General features: G+C 39.5%; 1 protein-coding gene across 1 annotated transcript in view; it reads right to left on the reverse strand.

Moving 5' to 3' along the window:
• Positions 1–22,396, reverse strand: part of ZFHX4 (zinc finger homeobox 4) — a 198,983-nt gene extending 176,587 nt beyond the window's left edge. The window contains exon 1 of the mRNA XM_040995516.1: positions 22,022–22,396. The gene's annotated coding sequence lies outside the window, so the exon portion shown is untranslated. The remainder of the gene's footprint in view (positions 1–22,021) is intronic.
• Between the last annotated feature and the right edge of the window lie 556 nt (positions 22,397–22,952).

Here is a 22,952-nt window from a genome sequence, read left to right on the forward strand (position 1 = left end):
CCACTGCCTCGATCAACATATCCCCTGGCTTAACAAATCATACGTAAGCACTCCTGATGAAAATCCTTCTCCCTCTCTCCCTCTCTCTCTCTTACTCCACACAGGCATCTTAGACCATAAACTCGCTTTGTTGAGGACAAAATGCACTCAGTAAAAGTCATGTCTGTTTCTGGCAGTTGGGTAAAGTACTAGCAAAAAGTTGGGCTTAGGCCAATAAAAAGTGTGTCCTCTGTATGTGTGTGCATGTGCGTGTGTGCATGCTTGCGTAGGCCTGCAGCTCCTGGCTACTGTAACAGCAGCTTGATTACAGCTTAAGCTTCTCAGTCCCTGCAGATCGCTCACTCTGCAGAACGATGGCACTGCTCACAACAGCTGAGTGGTCTGAAACTTGGTGTTTATTTTCAGCCTATGACATAAAACCTGTCTTGATTTTATGCAACAGTTAAGCAACTATTTTTTTCCCAATCTTAAAATTGAACGGATTCATAGCTTCAAGAACAATAGCACCTTAATTTAAAAGTCCCGACACTTGCATGGATCTGGATCATTTCTGCAATAAGAAAAGCTAAAGTTGCTATGACATTGTGTATTGTATTGGTTATGACAGGCACAAGTTCATCCTAGTGCCACCCTTATCACTGCTGCTCAAGAAACTACCAAAGAGCTGAAAAGAAAATACAATAGTAGGCTCACCAATTTCACCACACATTTTGGAAGTTCCTTTCAGAAAGTTCTCCGTGAAGGAAGACATCATTGAAAGTCACAGACATACTAAGCATGAAGAATATCTTATTAATACTCTCTTTACTATAATCAAATGTATCCCTGTCAATTGGATCAGAGTGAAGTGACCAATCAAAGCAGCAACAAAGATCTCTATAAATTGAAAACAAAATCAAAATTTGTTTTGGTACCTAAGATTGTCAAAATGACATCGTAATTACTAACAAATCAAACTTCACAGAGCCTAGTGCGTAATTTTAATCATCGATGAGCTCCAGGTTAATTATCCTCATGGCATGCATGCAGCTTCAAAAATGGTCTGAAATAATCTGATAACCATAAGCATAAAACCTAATAATTTTCTAATTAGCCCACAAACATGCGTGTTTACCTTTGCATTTACCGATTTTGCACAAACAATCTGTACATGATGAAGGAAGCCAGAATGCCTATAATGCAATCTCCCATGGGACTGCAGGAAAAGAGAAAGCCAGGAAGAGACCAGAGACTTGGAGTAAAATCAAGCTGATCAATACTAAATTCATGACACTAGCTTAAAGTAAAAAGTTCTAGAATCTGGGGGGGGGGGGTGGGAGGCAGTTTCCCCCTCAGTGATAAAATAAAATCTTAGGTTTGATGTATGCATCTGGTATGGGAATTCTAAAGAATAAAGCTCCCACATGCGTTACAGGTTGGTAAGGTTTGCCAAGCTGTGTTTAACATAATTTGAATTGTTTTTATCTTTACTCCTACAACGGCTCTCAGGCCCTAGAAACACTTGCCAGAATTATTATTCACCTCAAATGAGTTGTGTGTAAATGTTGGCTAGATGCCAAATGGACTCTGCAGTGTAGCACCTCAATACTCCATATAAATTTGGGTCTATCTTTTTTTTTTTTTTTTTTTTTTTACTTAGGAAGAGATAGAAGTGACTTTCAGAAATGTAACCTTATTGCTTCATGAAAAAACTTACACAGGAAAAAAAAACCACTTGAATGACCCTATCACCATTCAGCAATGTGCTGGGACACTGGAATATTTTCTGACAATAATTCCCTGTAATTTTACACAAAAATGTTGATCAGTTTCACTCCAGTAAGCTACATGCCAAGCAGAAACTAAGTAAAAAATGTAAGTACTTTACAGAATTCAATTTGTAAAGGCATCATAAGACAGACAACAACAAAACTATTCAAAAAGATGCAGCTAGTAAAATGGCCCAGTTTTTATGCTGGGGCTGTGCACAATAGCCGTGACAATGATCTGGCAGCGTCACTCTACTTTGTACAGTGAAGAGATTTTTTAGAAAAGTAGACACAGCTACACAGGAACGGATGTTAAGTGATTTCACTGCATCAATGTCAAAGAGATTTTGTTTTTAAATCAACATGATCCATTTAGGAAATTTACACTCAGGTTTTTAACATCCTAGTAAAAGATCACAACGATAACTATTTAACCTAAATCATAGAACTCATTCCAAAATGACTGTGTCACAAGTTAACTCACAAAAAAAAAAAAAAGTTGCTTCACCATTTAAGCTGGTTTCTGTTTAGTCCTTGCCAAATTCTATTCTCCACTGCCAAACATTCTATTTTTAAAAATCACGAAAGTCTTCAAGAAATTCCTAGGAGAAAAACCTCACACAATTTTAATGCTAAATTCAGAGCAATACATACCTGCTGGACTGCTTAGAATATGGATACTCATACTTTTGAAATTCTCAGTAATTCACAGATCAGTGACTTTGATCATGTCAGATCCCTTTTTCACAACCAATACACAATATGCAGAAAAGAACTTTTTACTGCCTGTTCTGCTTTGCTTTCGTCTGCAGTCACTGCTTGCTTAAACTCCTCTCTGCTAAATGAGCAAACCCACCTACAAGGAGGCTGGCTAATGAAAGGGGGTGCCTTCTGAACAATAGAAGAATTCCTTTGATTCAGAAAGCAGAGTTCCCATTAGAACCCAAAATCAGAGCGGCCAGTTTTACCTCTGTTTTTTAATTGAGACTGTCCTAGTCTTCCTCTACGGTCCAGTGAGACAGTGTTTGTGAAATGATTAAAAAGAACGTGATCTGATCAAGAGGATAGAATAATGGGAAAGGAATGCTAGGTTAGCCATTCGCCTAAGTGCTGGGAAAGACCAGTGCACTCCTTAGCCTATTGTTTTTATTCAAATCTGCTCTTTAACCATCTCTCAGCACTTTGAGTCTTTATTTACTCCATTTTCAAACAGGTTAAAAGTTGCCCACTTAACAAGAGCATTTGGTACCAAGTTACAAATCCAGGAAAAAAAAATAATGGAAAATAAATAAAAATCCTTGAATTATATCAAGTTTCCAAAAGGTCATCACTGTCTCTGCTGTGGCCTTTTCCCCATTCCAAATCCTCTATCAATATGTCATAGTGAGTTAGGCAAAGACAAAAGAGAGGCGCAGTGTGAAAACGGCACATATATCTAATCCTGACAAAGCAATGAATAGACCTTCACAAGTATAATTATACTTGTTTATTTGTTGCCACGTACAGAGAACTGATGAAAAAAATCCATCAAAGTGGTATTATGCAGACACCAAGAGCTTCTTTTCTTTGGTTGCTAAAGCCACATTGAGGCTTAAATTCCTTATTGTTAAATTCAGAAGAGGGAAAAAGAAAGATTTTTGGCTGGACTTTTTTTTTTTTCTTTTTTAGCATCAGTTGCTGACAGATCTTTTGTGTACAAGGCAGCATTAGTTCACACCGCTACCTCATTTTTCCCCATGTTGGAATTCATAATTACAATCTACTGTACAGACGCTTTTAAAAAGGGTGTGGTGTGCTGACCAAAGGAGGGAGATAGTCCAAGCGTGCTTTTCCCTCAGTCTCCTCCGTTACTGAATCATAGGTAAAGTACCTGTGTGCGAGCACCAGTTACATTAACATCAGAAAACAGTTTTGATGTCAGTCTTTTAAGTGGGTGCTAGTGGGTTTCCTCAGGGCAGCTTCTCCCCCAGTTTGCTGGTTGCTTATTTTAGTGTATGTTTAGTATTTCATAAAAGATTGCACAACTTCTCTTTCCCATTTGCAGTTTTAAAAAACTGTTAGCAAAAGGGAAGGCAAATGCAAGGATGGCAAAGGATTGAAAATATTAAGTAAAAAGGTTTCAAACCCAACTATTAAGGAGCTATTATATTCCAATAGACACTAAATCAAATAACTTCACAAAAGCACATTTTTAGAGGTGGGTGAGGTGGGGGGGGGGGCAGACGGGGAGTAAAACAAGCTTTTTTTCCCCCTTGCAGGATAGAAATATATCAAAGTAAACGCAATCTGCATAGTTAATGTTTGTGAGCTTTACAATTTAAAACAGAAAAGCTGTAATTTTTCTTTGCTGGCAATCTGGAAACACTCTGGAGTTAATTACAGCTGATTCGGAGTGAACCACACAAACAAAGACCAGTCTATGTCCAGACAATTATACTGCATTAACCAGCTTAGAGCTTCCTGCTGATGTTTCAGGCTCTTCTGTTACACCCTTCTACCTTCCCAGCACGACAGAAAATGCTTCTGCAAGAAGGAATTAATGAAGAGAACTGCAAAAGAATGTGTGACGACCTCTCCTGACACGGCAAAAACTTTCCACCCATGTCATGACAAAGGGGACAAGGTGATTGAGTTTGAATAGAGGGTAATTGAGTTTGTAACCAAATATATTCAACGTTTAAAACAAGTACACTTTAAAGAGTGAAAGTTTACAGGGACAAATATAAGTGTTCTCATCAACTAAGTTGTCTTCCCTTATTTTCATCTCATTTTTCTCATTAAAATCTAAATTGACTACTCCATCTGACTTATTTCCTTCCCTATAAATAGAACCCTTGTGATTGATGTGCCGTCATCTTCTCTCCCATTCCTTCTCTTCTTCTATCGTCTCATTTCTCCCTAGCCTCTCCCACAGCACTAAATCTAGACTTCCTAAAACAAGCACACAGCACTAAATATTATGTGTTGGGCAACTACAGAGGAAAAGTATGCTCTTAATTTGATTAGTTGTGGAACATAAGAACTTTACTGTTTTCTTCACAACTTTAATCAAACTCTAGCCAATTTCTTTTGAGAGAAGCCAATAATCTCTTTTTTACTAAATACTACTGCTATCTGACTCATTTGCTTGCTTTAAGAAAACTTCATTGTCAGTGTGTAAGACAGACCCAACACTTCAGCAAAGAAAAAAAAAAAAAAAGAAAAAAGAATGCTTTCCCTCATGCCAGTTGATTTCCAATCTTATTTATTTCAATTGGAAATGAATAGTTTGCATGGGTATCAGACAAGGACATGAACTGTAATTATGTTCAGTGCCTCTCTCTGATTCTTTCTGTGATACCGTGTTGCTACTCTTCCGGCTGACACTGGGGCTTTGCAGTGATTGCTTCATTAAAGGGTAAGGATGGCCTAATCAGTTAGAGTATTACTAGAGAGCTGTTGTTTGCCAATACTGCAAGAATATCCCGACTTCTCCTTTTGCTTTCCTTAAAGAAGAAAAGGGTATCTCCAAACGCCAGTTACCCTGCCATACGTAAACATTAATCATCTTCCCTTCATCTCGTCCATGCAAAGTAGGATTAGAATTAGATGACTACATGAGCCTTTCATTTTTTTTTCCTCCAAATATGGATCTATAAATCAATCAGGTATTATGTTAACATACATTTAAGTATTCTCTCTGAAAACACTGAAAGTTTGTACAAATTACACTTGATTTTACAAACACCTCAGTGATGGAAGGAATCCTTTTCCCTTCCCAGAGCACTCTCTCTGAGTCCCTACCATACTTGAAGTTTCAAGCAGATAGGACTGCCAAATACAAGGCAATGGCAGGGATCCCTTCAGTTTTCCCTGGAAGAATATGGATACAATCAGCCATTTTTGGAAACTTATAAATTACATTTGCCTTGTTTTTCAAATGTTTACAGAGCTGGTCTTTCAAATGTAATTGAATAATCTCTCTGGCATACACACAATCCAGCAATGGTTAGTTGATAATGTTTTTAAGTCAACACATAGGAACATTTAAAAACTCAATTTTTATTGCTTTATTAAGGTGAATATAATCATCTACTACTTACTTCCACAAACAGTTATATTAGGTTAGTAAAAACCATTATACAAACGTCTTATAGACAACATGAAGGTAATGTATTCTAACCTATATCTGTATTTCTTTCTTCTCTGGCTATAAATATATACAGCTGATGATTGAATTATGGTCAACTGAAAATTCAAAAGAACATAATTGCATAATCATTTGAATTTCAGAAAACATCTCACAATCAAATACAACAATAAGTGTAATGGCATAAGACAGTCCCCACTTTTTTTTTAAGTAATTTCTTGTGGGCTGAACCTCTCAAAATTATCTTCATAAAACCAAAAAAATAATTCCTGATAGAACTTTGATTTGTGAAGACAAACTGATAATGTTCTATGTTCTGAAAGTTGCTAGGATATGCATGGGCTCTATTAAGAAATTTGGAATTTTATTCCTGAGGTATGGTGTACATTTATGATATCATGCAGGAAGATGTATGGGTTAAATCGATTTGAAAGTATGTAAATGTCATAGAAAAGTAATACTTTGGCTTTAAAAAACTACTCACAGATCAAGTATTCTAATAAGCACACCTATTTCTTGAACAGCGATTTCAATGATTTTATGATTTCACCTTGTCTTAATGAAGAAAGTTTTACACATAATTCTTTAAATCACTACCAAGTGCCTCTCACTTTACAACACTCACAGAGTCTACCAAATATGAGTCTCTTTTTATATACCATGTAAATATTTTAAATCACTTTATATTAAAAATCACATTAGGACTAGTATAATAGAGAACATAAGTGGAATGCCAAGTTTTCTTCTGGATGAAATGTTGGCAACTTTATGTTTGATCACTAAGATTAATTGGTTATTTAATTTCTATTTGAAAAGCTTTTGTTTGGAATTTTGTGTTGGATTCTTTTATTCTCTCTCTTTTTCTTTCTCTCTGGCCTGGAAGTTAATTTGACTGCTGCCCATCAATGAAGTGAGCAATTCAGTAATTAACTTTTGTGTTTTAAATGTATGAACTTTAATTAGATTTCATTATAAACAAACAAATGTCAACCATAATTATAAGCTCCTTAGTTTACCCACATATTATCCCTTTTCAAACAAACTTGATGTCAGACAAATTAAAATCAAGCAGCCAGCAATTTTGAGTTGAATTTTACATGATCTGCTGGTAACCTGATTACTTTAACTTCAATATCATTACAGGAAAAGTATTTCAGGAAAAATAATTACAAGAATTCCAACAGGAGACAAGCTTAATTGTATTGATTCAAAAGATGCATGTTCAGAGGAACCATGTTGAAGGGAAAATGTTATCTCAAATCTACAGATTCTATGAAAATGAAATTGTCTGGCATGAAAGAAACAATTGAAGATTAGTGTCTACAGAACTAGAGATACTAAACTAACTAAATAATTTCGATGGTCCAATTATTTTGTACTTTTAAAACACAAAATATCCATGTGGTGCAACTACGAGGCATGAGGTTTGCAGGGTTATTTACTGACTGGTGTATCTATTAGGACCAAGAACAAGTGGAGCTGTCAGGACATAATGAAGGTAAATGATTAGTTAGCACCAAGCCTGAACTCTTCTTCAATGCAATAAGAGTTAATTAAAGTTTACCACCAAACATCAACCAAAGCAGGATGTTGATCAGGTTTCAGCATTAAGTGCAAACAGACAATAGTTGGCAGCAATTAGTGCAGCTATCAAATGACATGCAATGATAATTATACATTTAAAACAGCTAAAGAGCTGGGGGAAAAACTAATCAGACTCTTTGAGGACAAATACTCAAAGGGCAGGAAACAGGTATCAGATTATTTCACTTTAACACTGTAAATCGATAGAATTAAACAAGAAAAGGTTGTATGGGTACATTATCTGAAAGGGAACAGTTAACTGGGCCCAACATGAAATAAATCTGCTGGTATTGCTCTATCAAAGATAAGAACTTCTGTAGCTGAAGAAAATAAGTTACTTTTCAATTAAAGTTTCAGAATGAAATCTGGGTAAAGAAAGTTCAGCTTTTTAAGGAAAGTTCTGTGTAAGCTCAACCATGCAACAAGTATTTCCTCATAGCTATTGTTATTTAAATTAAGTATTAACTTCCACTCCACTCCAGTGTCAAAAGTACTCAATGTGGGCATGTTGCCTTTAGGTTGTCAAATATTATCTCCCTGAGAAAGTTTCTAGATGTATATTGAGAGTATATTATTTTACTGCAGCGAAAGCTAAGACAAAAGCCATTTGCACATATTTGTTTTCAGGGTACATTATGTCTCCCCGTGACATCATTCAAACCTGACTTCAATCTTGCTGACATCAAAGATACTGCATACAACATATACTTTAAAATAATTTTAACACATTACCTTCATCTTTTTTTTTTATCATATCTGAGCTGCAATCCAGACAGTGCCTCTAGTAATGGGCCCTGATGACACTACCACCCCAATTTTCCCAATGAGCTCTGTGATGCTAAGGATTTCTACACAGTGGTGGTGAATCCCAGTATTTCCCCGGAGCTAAACCTAAGCCCTGGCCAACTCCGAGCACAACAATCCCTCTCTCCAAAAGTTCTACTGCCGCCTTCAGCACTTGTTCATTCATTGGTGCTGACATTTCCAATCCAGGCTGATGACTCTGATGTGATTGCACGGGAGGATGGCTTTATCTAAAGACATGCTATTAACTCTCATCATCATCTCATAATATAGCTCTTCTGCACTCAGATAATGTTTTGTGTAAATCTGATTTCTTAAAATATGTATAATATGTATGCTGTAAGAGGCCAACTTCACCAAAGGGAGAAAAGTGAAGCCAGAGTTGACAGGATAGGTTGAGGTGAGGAAGATCACCATTAATCAATGTTGCTGTTGAGATTTAAGTATCTTCAGTCAACCTCTGTCCCAGTGTAAACCAGCCAGCTGACCATTTCTAAAGGTACCCTTCTCTTGACGTAGGAAGCTGGAGCAGGCCTTAATTTGTAGATTGACACCAAGGAAGCCTCACCAATAAATATGGCCAATCTGTTGGCAAGCTAAACCATTTTGTTGTGTCTGTCCCCCGCATAGTGCCTATTTATACTACCTGCTACCGAATTTCTCTAAGCTCACTTTAATAAGGAGAGAGATAATTAAACAACATTATTCTGTGATCATCATATTCATCAGTTAGAAAGAAGTCATATTTTCCAGTTGTGGTTGAATGTGAAATTTCAGGTTCTTTGCAAAGGCCAGCCTTTCCCTATAGTGTAAACACCACAGAACCTTCAACTTAAGTTAGAACCCAAGTTCCACTCACACAGTCCTTGTTATATATACTATGGACTTTATAGAGTAGACACTTCTTATACCTCTCCTCTTAATTCATCTGAGGACACACAGCCAATCACAGTCAACTGTAGCATAACAGATTTCAGGAAAGGAGGTCAGGCTTTGAGGTAAAGTGCCATTCACTCTTGGCCCATGCGAGGAGCTCTTTATTCTTGTTCGTATTGGCATCAGTCCCCCTTACTAGAGCAAGAACAAAGCCAAGTACTCGTGTGAGGTTTATGAATAAATCAGAGGTGAGCCACTTTAAGTGCTGCCCATGATTTTCTTGTTGACAGTGAGCACTTAAACAGGCCTCCAGGACCAGCAACTTCTGCAAACCCTGACGTTGCCTAATCTACACCCTGCTTCATCTTGAGAACTAAATGACCCATCCCCATTTCCCCTGCAAGTTTTCTTCTTTCCAGCAATTTTTATCCTGTCTCTAATCATTTAGCTTTACAATCCCAGAACCGTCCAATTGACCTGTGTTCATCCCAGAAATAACTAAGAAATTTTCTTTTTGTAAAAAAAATCCACAAATTAAACACACACACACATATAACTCTAACAGAACCAATTATTTTCATATTAATATTGCAGATTTGGGGGATTTGGGAAGAGCTAAACCAATCAGAATGAAAAAAAGAGATTTGCTTAGGAGCACACTCGCAGGCATGGGTACACACACTCTCTCTCTCTCTCACACACACACACACACACACACACACACACACACACACACACACAATGTCATCAGGAGCGTCTTACAGTTACGTGATGTTTCCCAGGAATTTCTATAAGCTTCTGTTCCCTTATTGGCTAAACAAGAGAACTGCACTATATCCCTTTCCATTGTAACAATCTGTGGTTCTAATATAAAAACCATTTAGATTGCACTGGCAGATAGTTTTCTCTATGGAATTTTCCAGGATAGGCCCAGCTGTTTTTAAGTCTGTATGTGTTTTTTCAGTGCCTACATTTCAGGAGAAGACAGATTCCAGTAGTGCAGCAAACTGAAGGTTTCTGTTTGCCTATGTTATGTTATCATTAATTAACGTATTCACTCATTCATTCACCACACATTCATTGAACACCAAGTGTGTGCCAATAATACAGCTGTCACTACAGTGGGGTTAAACAGAAATAGTGCTGCCCTCATGGAGGTTGCAATCTATTTCAGGAAATAAATAAACAAGCATTTTGAAAAATGCATAATGCTGATCATTTTCTTTCAGCAAAGCACATTCATAATATAAATAATATTCAGTAAATGCTCAGCCTCAAATAAATGTGCTTCAAATCAAATGTCAAGCCAGGGTGTATTATCACGATGGGAGCACAGGTTGTGTATACACTTAATTTTTTTTAGAACATTTTAACTAGTACTGTAAACCAAACATGAAATTATCAAACAAAATCAAGTTCAATATTGTGGACTTACAATCCAAAGACACCTCAATATTCTATGAAAACGTAAATAATAATTTAATTGTTTATATTAATTGTAACACATGTGAAAGTATTAAGTATTAATTAAACACACACACACAAACAAAGAATTTGATTTTAGCTTTTAGGTGGTATAAATATTGCATGTATAAATTTGTCCATGTCATAAATCGTATTATCTTTGAATCTGGAGGTTCTTCATTGAACAATGTATATTATTATTAAAAGATAACAGATTATAAAAGAACTGTGATCGCTCCAGTAGATAAAGCAGGTAGAGACTCATAATAATTTGGATATAAAAATTCCCCCAAGACAATATAAAGGTTCTATGACATTATTGATTATTAATTGCTGGTTTTCTTTTCCAGATTGGTATAAATAATGATCAACAGGGTACCACACAACCAGATCTATATTCCCTTCTTGTCACATAGAAATATCACACTGAATATAGAGAGGTGTTTCTGTGACATCAGATCCAATTTTGCAAAATCCTCCAAAGACTTTTTAAGCAGATGATACCAAGTTCAAGATGAAAGCAGTCATTGTAATCTGTGCTATTATTGCATTTAATGGACAGCCTGGAATCTTGAATTGTACATAGATCAAGGTCTGAATTATTTAAAACTAGTTCTGCTCTAATTTGCTTCTTTAAAAACTGGGGACCCTGGGCCTGGCGCGGTGGCGCAAGTGGTTAAGGTCCTCGCCTTGCACGCCCAGGATCCCATATGGGCGTCGGTTCTATCCCGGCAGCCCCGCTTCCCTTCCAGCTCCCTGCCTGTGGCCCGGGAAAGCAGTCGAGGATGGCCCAAAGCTTTGGGACCCTGCACCCGCGTGGGACCCGGAAGAGGCTTCTGGCTTCGGATTGGCATAGCATCGGCCATTGTGCTCACTTAGGGAGTGGGCGGAAGATCTTCCTCTCTGTCTCTCCTCTCTGTATATCTGCCTTTCCAATAAAAAAATAATAAAAATAAATCTTAAAAAAAAAAAAAACCTGGGGACCCAAAAATGCATTAAGTACCTAGAATCCCCTTAGCACCAAATCAACTTGGGAACATGAAGTGGATGATAATGAGATGAGGGCTGCCCAGTTACCACCTAGATGCCAGAAAACATGGCAAGACACACCCCTTCCTAGTCTCTTCACATGCCCATTCACTGATTCCAATCCCCTTGCCTTGTGAAAGAGGGATAACTTTATTCTTAATATCCACGTAAATTTGCTCTTTGAAATGATCTTAGTTGAGCTTTCAATTAAAGCCAGTTATGTAAAAGGAAATTAGCGCTTGAGAATCAGGTACTCTTAGTACTCTCACATCCACTTATTTTAGGATTCAGCAATGTCTTATATAATCTTTAACAATTCTGAGCTACAGATGAGAAAACTGAAAATCAGAAGATTAGCTGGAATAAAGACAGTACAGTGGGAACTTAAGACAAGTCTCTTACAGATCTAACACAGCTTCTATTGGTCATTAGGTTGCCAAAAAAGGAAAAGGTTTTCAAATAACTAAAGTTCAACTTAAAACGGACCAGGCATCCATAGTAACTATAAGCAAAGGAATGTTTAGTCTTTGACTGTCATTCTCCCTGTGCATTATGCCGTCTCTAAAAATCACAACATTGCCCTTGTATACTTTCCTTACATAGAATTGAAACCTTGTTCTTGTTCACATTAAGCTCATGATTATTAAGAATAAATCGTAAGTCACCAAGATTACCAATATTTTTATGAATTATTGATCTTTCTTGTCTCTTTGGAGCACCTAGTCCAACCTTCTGAGGAATGCAGAATCACATCCAACTGTTGCAATGACAAGAAGCAATCCAGATTCTACCAGTTTCCTCTTGGTAACAGAGAAACCACTGTCTCGAGAGAGACAATACTGCTATTAAATTACTGTTGCCCATTTTCCTGTGCCTCACCATGTTCACCATTTCCATATTCATTCGTGCAATATGCTTTTTTAAAAACAGCCCTTTAGCTGAGTGACCATTGGTCTCAGAGCTATGATATCTATATTCTTGTCTTCATATCATCCTACTTTCCTGATAAATAAATGACATTCTCCTAAATTCAATATCCTGCATTTTTTTTTCCACAAGCTGATTGAACTGAGTGATGAAGCTGGTTTCCAGATTCATATTTTCACATTTTCACAGTTTCTGGATGCCTTACCACCTTATCTGTTCTTTTTTTTTTATTGAAATTGGCTGATTTTTGGAAAAGAAGTCAAGTCAATGCAGGGAACATTTTCACTGACAATTGCAATGTTTGAATCTGAAAGGAAAAAAGGTAACTTGAGAGGACAGTATATGTATGCATTTGTGCGCATAAACACACACTTCCAACCAACAGGAGTGTTGGGATGAACCACAATTCTATCTGCCAAACTAAAATGTTTGTTGCCTCTCAAGTAATGAGCCCAGAAAATGTAGGGTAACAATTGCATTATTAACGAATCCATGGATTTTTATTTTCAATGCTAAGAACTGCATTGTAAAATGTATTTAGAATCCACATCAATAAGGAATTGTGAGTTTAATGAAGGTAGCTTGGGAAGGATAAATCATGTTTCTTTAATGTATTCCTCCAAACAGGCGCGTTTTAAGATCCTATACAAACTTCCTCTTATGAAGTTTTGTTTGTTGCAGTACAACCAGGTAGAATACGCTAGCTCAGATGTTTCTGCATTTGAACATTGTTAAAGCTATGGATTTCCTTTCTTCTTTACAGTGAAGGAACAGCATTTTATGGACAGTTATAAAATGCATATTTTAACCCAAAAGTCAATTTGCTCTGGTTAAAATGATTTAGATCTGAGTAAATATGTGCAGAATGCTTTCTGTTTTATGGCTACAACACAATGGAACCTATAAAGTTTGTCTTTAGAGGGATGTGCTATAATTCATACCATTCAGTAATTATCATCGGCGCCCTGCTCAATGCCCAGGACAGGGTAACATTAGAAATGATCTATCACCTGAGCATATGACACTGGTGTGTGAACCTGTGACCTGACTGACCAAAATACCTACTTCAAGTTTGTTTTGCACTATGTGGGCATTATGATATATTAACCGAGTAAATTGACCCAAATTCTTTTAAATTGTGTTTATGCTTTTGTTTCCAGAATGTTAATTATATTAGAGATAAATATGACTCCGATGTGAAAGCAATTCCACAGTTGTGTGCATACATTCAAATATGCCTCAAACTAGCAAGGGTTTTATATCACTTACATGAGGCAGGGGAAGAGAGAGCAGACATTCCTGAACTGAGCATTGTATGTCAAATGTGAAACCATATCAAACTTTTAAGGCAACTTGTGAACCTCTGAAACTAGGGAATTAACAGAACATCAAATCCAGCAAGATCACAAGGGGCCCAATCCTTATGCAAGAAAATAATGCCATTGAGCCCTCATTAAAAGCCCATTTTGTCCTTCACCATCAAAGGCTGTGAGTGCACTAAGATCTTGGTTATATCATCAAGGATAACTAAAACAAGTGCCAACAGAAATTGTGCACTTTTAGTTCTCACATGTGTCCATCTGTTCACATATAAACATATATTCTGCTTTCTGTCTAATTCCTAAAATCTTGATATCGGAATACCCTGGGCTTTTGCCCATTTCCTAGGAATGCAGACATCACATAAGCTACTATTAACCCATGTGTGATCCACTTCCATGGTGGCTGGAAGACTGCCAGTTACAACACATGGTGCCTGGTTAACAATGTCTTAAAATATAAATGAATTTATTTTTTTAAATTAACACATTTTTCTTATGGAAATACCTTAATAAGCCTTTATGCATGTAAAAGAATAGCCTCCATGTGCATTTTTTTTTTTACTCTTTCAAGACTTTTTTCAAGTCTATCATAAAGTTCACCATAAAAGTTTCTGAAACAATCCAGAATTTCTTGACAAATTTTAAAAAGGGCTCCAGCAAAGAATTTTGGTGACTATATAACAAAGATCAAATAGTTTTCCTCTACAATATGCTGTACTAAGGAGGCAAAGGAGGCAAACCTGACACTCAAATTTATGTGAAAACACCTCTGATTTCCCAAGTTTCCACATAGCCATCGTAATAGTGCCTCGGCAACTAACCGCAAAAATGACGGGACAGAGGGAAGGTCTACAGTCCAGCATCAAACAAGTGAGTTTAGTATCTGGTTCAATCTTCCAATCATGCTCCGGGGCAGCCTTCAATGGACCATTTGTGGTGACCTCCAACCGGAAAGAGCTTGTTTCAAATGTATACACATAAATAATTATCCACACTCCACTTGGTTTACATGTACACAAAAGAACCAAGTCCCACCTTTGAAAATGTCTTAACACGTACAGTATTTCAACTGCCTTAATTATAGTTGAAGAAACATCATTAAGAGCCCTGGTCACATTGTCAACTGCTAACTAGTTACAATACTAAATAGTGAGAAGAGACTACCCAACTGCAAATGTTCTCAAAAAGTACACAGATTTTTTTTTAAAAGAGATTTATCTCCACATAAAATACCTGCAAAACAATCAGAAAACATCATTCAGAACTTTGGGAATTAAATGCTCAGGAAATAAGTCTGCATCCTCTTCCAGAATCCCCTCCCAGCCACAGAAGCTGATAGGCCACTTAAAGCACTTAACATCACCAAAAGTCAGAGTACACAACTCTTCCTCCAGTAAACCTCTCCTCCCACCCCCCAATGGAGACAGTTATCTAGACTTGATGGGAGAAAATTACTAGCCCATCACTAACTGAATTAAACATCCATGCCACACCACTGTTCTCCTATAAAATAACTGTTTTTGCCAGGAAAGTGCTAGGGATCCTAGCTACCCAATAGCATGTTTCTGAAAACTCTTCTGCATACAAACCTCTGTTGATCATTGTCTCCCTGCACTATTGTCACACATATTGCTTCCCTGTGATGATGAAAACTCAGGGCGTGTTGTAAAGTTGCTGAAATCTGAGCCCCTGCTTGTTTTCTCAAGTCTTGGACAAACATAACTTTAGATAGAGCGGAGCATAGGCATAAAGAAAGAGAAGCCAGCATTTTCATTTTCCTTTCATCTTAGTCATTCAGCCAGCCATTCAAGACCCTATTCAACAGAGCTTTTCATTATGCAAAAAAATGCTAATCCTTTTCCGATGCTTTCACACTTGTATAAACCCCCATTCCTCCAACTGAAAAGCAATTATATCAGTTTACCTTTCTGTCAAAAACAGGATTAATATTCCAATAACAGAATCTCCTTTCTTTTCCTATCTTTTTTGCTTTAGGAAACCACAGATTATTAGTAGAGGCTTTCTTAGAACAAGAATACATTATTTTAAATATGATTATGTTAACCAATGGGTGGAAAAGAGAGAATAATAGAAGAAAAAGTCCTTCAGTTACTGCTGAAACTCTTTTCTGTGACAGAACTGACCTTCCCTTTACAGATTCCCAAAGAGAACGAGACTCACTCTGGTCTATTAATCAGAAACAAATTATGAAAGAATGTAGCTGGACTGGTTGACACTATCCCGTCTTGGGAGACTCAGTAACAGCCTAGTAACAATGTCCTCTTCATGGATAATGAACAGCCATGACAAATGGGGCAGAGAAACTATTTATTTGCATATGCAAATTCCCACACAAGGGAAACATGTACAAACAAGTGTCATTATAAGGTGGATTAGGCAAACAACGCTTTCTTTTAGGACATTCTGCAGCCCAGAACATTAGTCAGCACAATTAAACCAGTCACCATGGAGACTAATGAAATTTCACCATAGTATGAGTTAAATTAGATAGCTAGTTATGTGTTTCCACAATCCAACTTGAAATCCATTATTGTTTCAGAACAATGCAGCAATTGTGCCTAGCTGATCTTTGCCAGCTCAACAAGCTCCTAAGTTGACAATTTGCATATGTTAATATAATTAAGCACTAATTACATGAAACTTGTACATATTCACATGCACTTTCCCTGGGTGCCTCACAGTTTGAACCTTGGCCAAGTTTTTAACCCTTAGGATGGTCTAGGAATGGGGGTGGGGGGACAAAACTGTGGGTACAATCCCTAGGCAGACACAGAAAAGCTCCTCATTTATAAACACAAAGCTTAACCTGGCTTCTCATATTTCTAGCAACAATGGCAGAAAATGTTTTGTGAGTGTGTTAGAGATCAGGGCTAAAGAAGCCGGGGAAGGGGTACAGATTTAAAGACTCAGAACAACTATCTTCTCAAAGCAAAGCAGTAACATTCATTTCAAGATGTTCAGAAAGAACTTGTTCTCATTGACATTGTTGAACCTTGGGAGATGAGAATGGTTTGACAACAACAAAAATAGCAAGTAGAAGAGGGAAAAGGAGTCAACAGCACCTAATGAGCTTTACATAAATATATGCAGAGGCAATTAAGCAATGTTAATTACTATGACAGCAGTTAATTGAATATAATTAGATATTTTAAGCCACTGAATAAAGCATAGTTAAGATTAATTTTATTGAGATTACTTGTAAATAAGGATAGATTAACTCTGTGTTTTGACAGGCATAAAAAGTAGTTCTGCAAATTAAGCAGGAGCGTGGCCACCAGTCCAAAAATCATATATTATTTTAATGTCACACCTCAGAATCATCTCCTTTATAAACATGACTTTTCAAACCCAAACAGACAGGAATCTTGAAGAAAAACAAACAGCTTGCAGAGATTAAAGAGCCTTTTGTCCTTTTTCATGTGCATTTCTTTTAACAGACTAAATTAAGCGAGTCTGGTGTACGTTTTTTAGGAAGGAACATTTCACACTGAATGGAAAAAATGTTCTATCACATATGAAATTCGTGCAGCTGTGCAGAATTTGGTCCAGATGGTTTGAGACTATAAAACACCACCGAATGATAGGCAGTAGGGCCTTCCCAAGATGATGTGATAAAGTCACAATCTTTTATTTTTGACCCCCCCACACCAAATTTTTGTTTTGTGTTATTTCCCATCAAATCATGCATTTTCTTGCATCCCTGTGTTTGTCAGACAAGGCAATAAGAGACATAGACCCTACTACGTGCTGGAAACAAAATGTAGAAGGAATTGCAGAAGGCCTGCCTCATTTAACAGATATCAGCCAAGTCATTCAGCCACAAAAACACAATGATAGCTGTGACAACAATGTATGCAAATGACAGCACTTGCTTATTACTCTCACAAACAATGTTTCCTAAAAATACGTCCTAGCAAGACACTGCTAAATGAAAATCGTCTCCCCTTCTCGCAATGCCTTCACACCAACCTGATTCATGGGTATTTTTAAGAAAATCAACACAGTCCTCAAGAATGCTGAACAGATCACCAATAAGAAAGGAGCTTCGATTGATTTTGAAGTAAATCAATAGCTGATTAACATCATATTTTAAGGCAGCAGAATGTATATCTATTTACATATTACATACCCTTATATATTACATTTTCAATGCCTCTCAGCTGTTAATTGAACAAGGGCTTTACACTATTGAGCCTGGCTCTAACCCTGCCTCACAACTTCTTAGGATGCCTTTAGTCTTCATAACGAAAATCCTAAAATGGTCTGTGAAACAAGAACACGACAAGCCATTCTGCAGTGAAAGATTTTAAATCATCTGGCCTCTTCTAATAGACTTGAGACTTATTGAGGTAGAAACCATAAAAAATGAAGAAGGGAAATTTAATCCCTGAAATATTGATTTGCACATTAATATCATATAGGCAGAGGGCAATTTGGCTTCGTGGAAATGACACATTGTCGACCCTTGGTGAAGTCAGAGCCAATCTAACTGCTGAACATGTCTGAATCTCAAGAGTTATTAAGGGCTTCCCTTCTTGCCTTTATGACTTTTCTTCAGCCTACCAATGCAATCTTAAATGTATTATCTTTAAGAAATAATTGTAAAACCTCAGGGGTTTTCCAGTTAATGGAAGGGAGGCCAAACCACATCAGATTCTGAAATGCAACATTAAACCCTTGCAATCAACAAAACCACCTCAGTTCTCATCCATCCAGTGCAGGATCTAATATTGTTATTAGAGATAATCAAATTTCATTGTGTAAATTTAGGCTCATGGTCAGAATGGAAGCAGTAAATTCTGCAATATTAAACAGCGATTTTCTCAGGCTCCTTGATGTTTTCTTGCTGCAGAATCTTTTAAAATTACCCAACTAGCTCAAAATTAATGAACACATTGGGGCTCATTTGCTAAAAACTGCAGAAGACTACAATAGAGCTAAATGTGTCTGCCTCATTTTTAACTTGAAGTGCCAACTTTTACTTCTTAGACCCAGAGTTCACTCTCCCTGTCTAACCCTACAGTTAGTCCTATTGCATTGACTTGAACAGCTGGTTTACCTGACCTTTCTTTGTTCCTTGGGTACATTTCACTTTTCTGATTTATGGTATTTCCCCCATATTTCACTGACTCTATCTTCATTGCCATAAAAATGAAAACACTTTAATACGAGTTTACTTTTTCCTAATCCAAAAGCAACCAGCTATTGAATAAATACACAGTGATGCTCTCTCCAGTTTATACCATAAATATTAAAACCATTAAAAAATAACTGTATAAACCTTATGATCCCCACACTGAAGCCAGGTGCAAAAGGTTAAAACAGCTGTCTAGCCATCTTTTATTTTTGTGTGCCTTCCTGCTGATTGAAACCGCAAACCTTGAAAACTATCAAATATTCCCTTAAGGATTTTTTTTTTTTTAAGAAGAAGGAAAGAAAAGAAAAGGAAAAAAAAAAAAAACAGAAAGAAAACCTTCATTCTCTTTAACATGCCCCTTAGTGGAGAAGAAAACCCTTAAAATACATTCAGTCACAAGGTAGTGAAATAATCCCGCATAGATCCTTTTTTTTATTATTTAAACCATCCTTTCCAACAATTTCTACAGACAATTGTTTTTATTCTTCAGTTAGAAAAGAGGAAAGAGGAAAAAAGAAAGAAAGTCTGAGCTTGCTCCGTCAGTTTTGCCAGTAAATACAAAGTAAAACAAGTGTTGATGGCACCGAGAGTGTTACATACCCGGGCTGTGTTTTTGCATTGCTCTCAATGGAAGCGATCGATGCCCTTGTCACTGTCGCGTCCCAATCGCAGCCAAGTCTCAGCCTTAATCTAAGCAACACCCGAAAAGGCAGCGGCAGCCACAGCCTCTCCCTCACTCTTCCATCCATCCACCCAACTAAAAATATAATACTACATATGAGCTTTAACCACTCCACGTTTATAGGGATCAAGCCACTGAAAATCCAGGAGAACACAATAAAAAAAAAAAAACCTCCTTCTGTCTCTTGTCTCTCTCTCTTCTCCCTCTCTCTTCCTCTCTCTCTCTCTCCTCTCTCTCTCTGTCTCTTTTGCCATCTACATGATCCTTGATTAAACATGGAATAGAGTTAATAAAAAGGGGGGGGGGAGGAAGGACTCAAGGAGAGGAAATGCAACTGTCAGAAATGGGGACGGCCAGATTTCCTGGTGAACCTGCCTCTGTCTGAGTCAGTGTCAAGCCACCATCTTCAGCCAGTGAACTTGTCTTTGGGTTTTTGTTTCGCTGGGGGGGGGGGGGTGGGGGGGTTGTTGTGTGTGTGTTTTTTGGGGGGGAAGGGGGAGGGGAAAGGCAAGGTGGGGGCCGGAGGTGGGGGGGGGCAAGCAGGGAGAATGTGTGTCCGTGTGTGTTGAGTGTGAGTGTGTGTGTGTATGTATGTGTGTGTAGGGGTCGGGGTTGGGGGGGGGGTAAAGTGTTTGCGATCTGAACCTTTGGTACCTACAAGGAGGGTGTCTCACCGAACGGTAGCTAAAACCTCACCAGAACCGCGCGGAAGTGAGGAGCCGCGGCCAAAGGCGCCTGCCGGAGCCTCGTCTCCGGGCCGGACCCCAGCCCAAGCGGCCGAACGGAACCCCCAGCCCGGATCGCAGGTAACAAAAGAAATACAAACCAGTTCACCCTATGGGGGAGGGGGCGGCAAGGTGAGGGACCTTCTGTAAGTTGGACATTGGCACAGAAACTTTATACAATTCCAGGAGAAATTTTATTCCCCTTTTGCTCCCCTTTTACCAGTAGACAAGAACAGAAGGGAGCCGGGGGTTCGGGGGCGGTTCGAAGTAGCAGGGAGGCGAGAGCCGGCGCATTCCAGCCGCTCGGTCCTTAGCGACTGCCGGCCGGAAGGCGCGCTGGATGCCAGGAGAAGCAAGGGAGGTGAAGTTCATTTGTAGACAAGGAACCCTTTCGGGTGGGGTGGTGGGGGGCGAGGAATGAATCAGTTCTCACAGCCGGCCACAGCCCCTCAATACACACACAGACGCATCAGACACACAGACGCATTCACACCCCTTGCCCTTTGCCAAAAAAGAAAGGAAAAGGATTCTTGATCCCCAGCCGCGGGCGCCTGTCCTCTTGTCTAACGCACGCCCGGCGGCGAACGCGCCCCTAGCGAGCTGCCGCCGCCGCCTCCCGGGTCTCCGGCCCCGAGGTCGGGCGATCCCGCCTCCTAACGGACCTGCCTTCCGTCCGCCGCCACCCGCCCCGGCAGCCGGGCGTCTACCTGCAGCCGCGGCTCAGCCAGGGGAGCCCCGCGCGCCCGCACGCGCCCCCGGCCTCCGCCAGCCCCGCGCGCCAGGCGCCCTTGGGGGAACTTGAGAAGGGGAAAGGAGGGGTGGCGAGGAAGAAAACCAAGGCAGGGGAAGGTGGTGGGGAGAGGGAGGTGGAGAAGGGAGAGATGCCGAGAGAGGAGCTCCAAGTACCCCCCCCAACACACACACACACACACACACACACACACACACACACACACACACCCAGCCGACACCCAACGTCCAAACTTTGGAAGGCTGATGCCAAGAGTACAGCCATCCCGACCCGGGTGCGGGGACGCGGGGCCAGTAGGGACCCCCACACTCCCCGGCCGTGGTGGCGGCGTCGCGGAGCTGACAGCTTTCCCTGCCGCGAAAATGCCCCCCGGTTCGCGGAGAAGCAAGGCAGAAGCCCCGAAAAGAACGGCGGGGGGGAAAAGGGATAGGAAAAACGTTCGGTCAAACGTGGACGATCCCCCCCCCCACACACACACACATACACTTGATCCAAAAGTTGAATTCGAAAAAACGCAGCTCCAAAAGAAAGTGGAAAAATCAGATCCCTTGGTGCCCCCTCCCTCCCTCGGCGGAGCAAACCCTGAGCCAAAAAAAGGGGGAAAGAGATAGAAAAGGGGGGCAGAGCGGAAGAGATGGTCGGGATGAGGGGATGTGCGCGAGCGAGCGCGAGCGAGCGAGGGGCAGAGAGGGAGAGGCGGAGAGGGAGAGGGCGAGAGGGAGCGAAATATCAAAGATTGTGCAAGATCAGGCTGGAAAGATAATCGATACTCGACCTAAATTTAACACAAACTACTCAATAAAAGTTAAAGAAAAAACTTACTTTCCATTTCCCCTGCAGTTCCTACTCGATCTTCGCCTCTTTTTTGTTTTGCTTTTATTTTACTTACAGCTGATCACATCCAAGTAAAACGAGAGGGTTCATTAAAAAATAAAAAAAAATAAAAAAATAATCCTCGAACTTTATTGGGTGAAAATAAAAACGCTGGAGCAGAAAGTGGGGGGCATGGAGCGGTCCTCGGGGGTCCAGGAGGAGTTAAAGCATGTGCCGACCGCGGTCTCGCTGTTTGGTTGTGAAGGGGTTGGGAAAAGGAGGAAAGGAAATGAAAATCCGATATGTCTTTATTCTGCTAATTATTATCGTTTTAGCCCTGTTTAAAAAAATGGCTGATTAAGTTGAGTGCGCATGTCTTTGTGTGTCTATTCCCGATATGCACTCTGGGAATGAGAGAGGAGAGCGAGGGAGAGGGAGAGGGAGGGGGGAGAGAGAGGTGTAATTAGTGAGGTGATCAACATTCCCCAGACTGCAAATGACGCGCAGCCGGGACTCAGAGCGGCCCGAGAGCCTCGCAGCTTCCGAGGCTCACAGCGCTGCGGCCGGAGCCCGGGACGCGGCGACTGCGGGGAGCACAGGCAGCGGGGACTCCGGGGCTCGCACCCCACGCGCCCCTGCGCGCGACTCCCAAACTTCATTAGACACACACACACGCACGCACACACACACACTCACACACACCAAAGAAGGAAGAAAAAAAAAAAAACTGCCACCAAAGCAATGTCCTTTATCCATCTGAGGTCCTTTTTTTTTTTTTTTTTTAATGTAGTACAGTAATTACTGCTCCCTCAGAGATTTGTTTACTAGGAAGCTTTCCACGGAAATATGAGTTAAGGTAACTTGTCTCCGCCTCGCTTGTTCTAGAAGGCCCGGGAAGGCACTTTTAATGGCAAAACGCAGGGGCTCAAGTGAATATGCA

This window comes from Ochotona curzoniae, unplaced genomic scaffold, assembly GCF_017591425.1.
Source record: "Ochotona curzoniae isolate NIBS_2020 unplaced genomic scaffold, NIBS_Ocur_1.0 contig_1071, whole genome shotgun sequence".
Taxonomy (NCBI): domain Eukaryota; kingdom Metazoa; phylum Chordata; class Mammalia; order Lagomorpha; family Ochotonidae; genus Ochotona; species Ochotona curzoniae.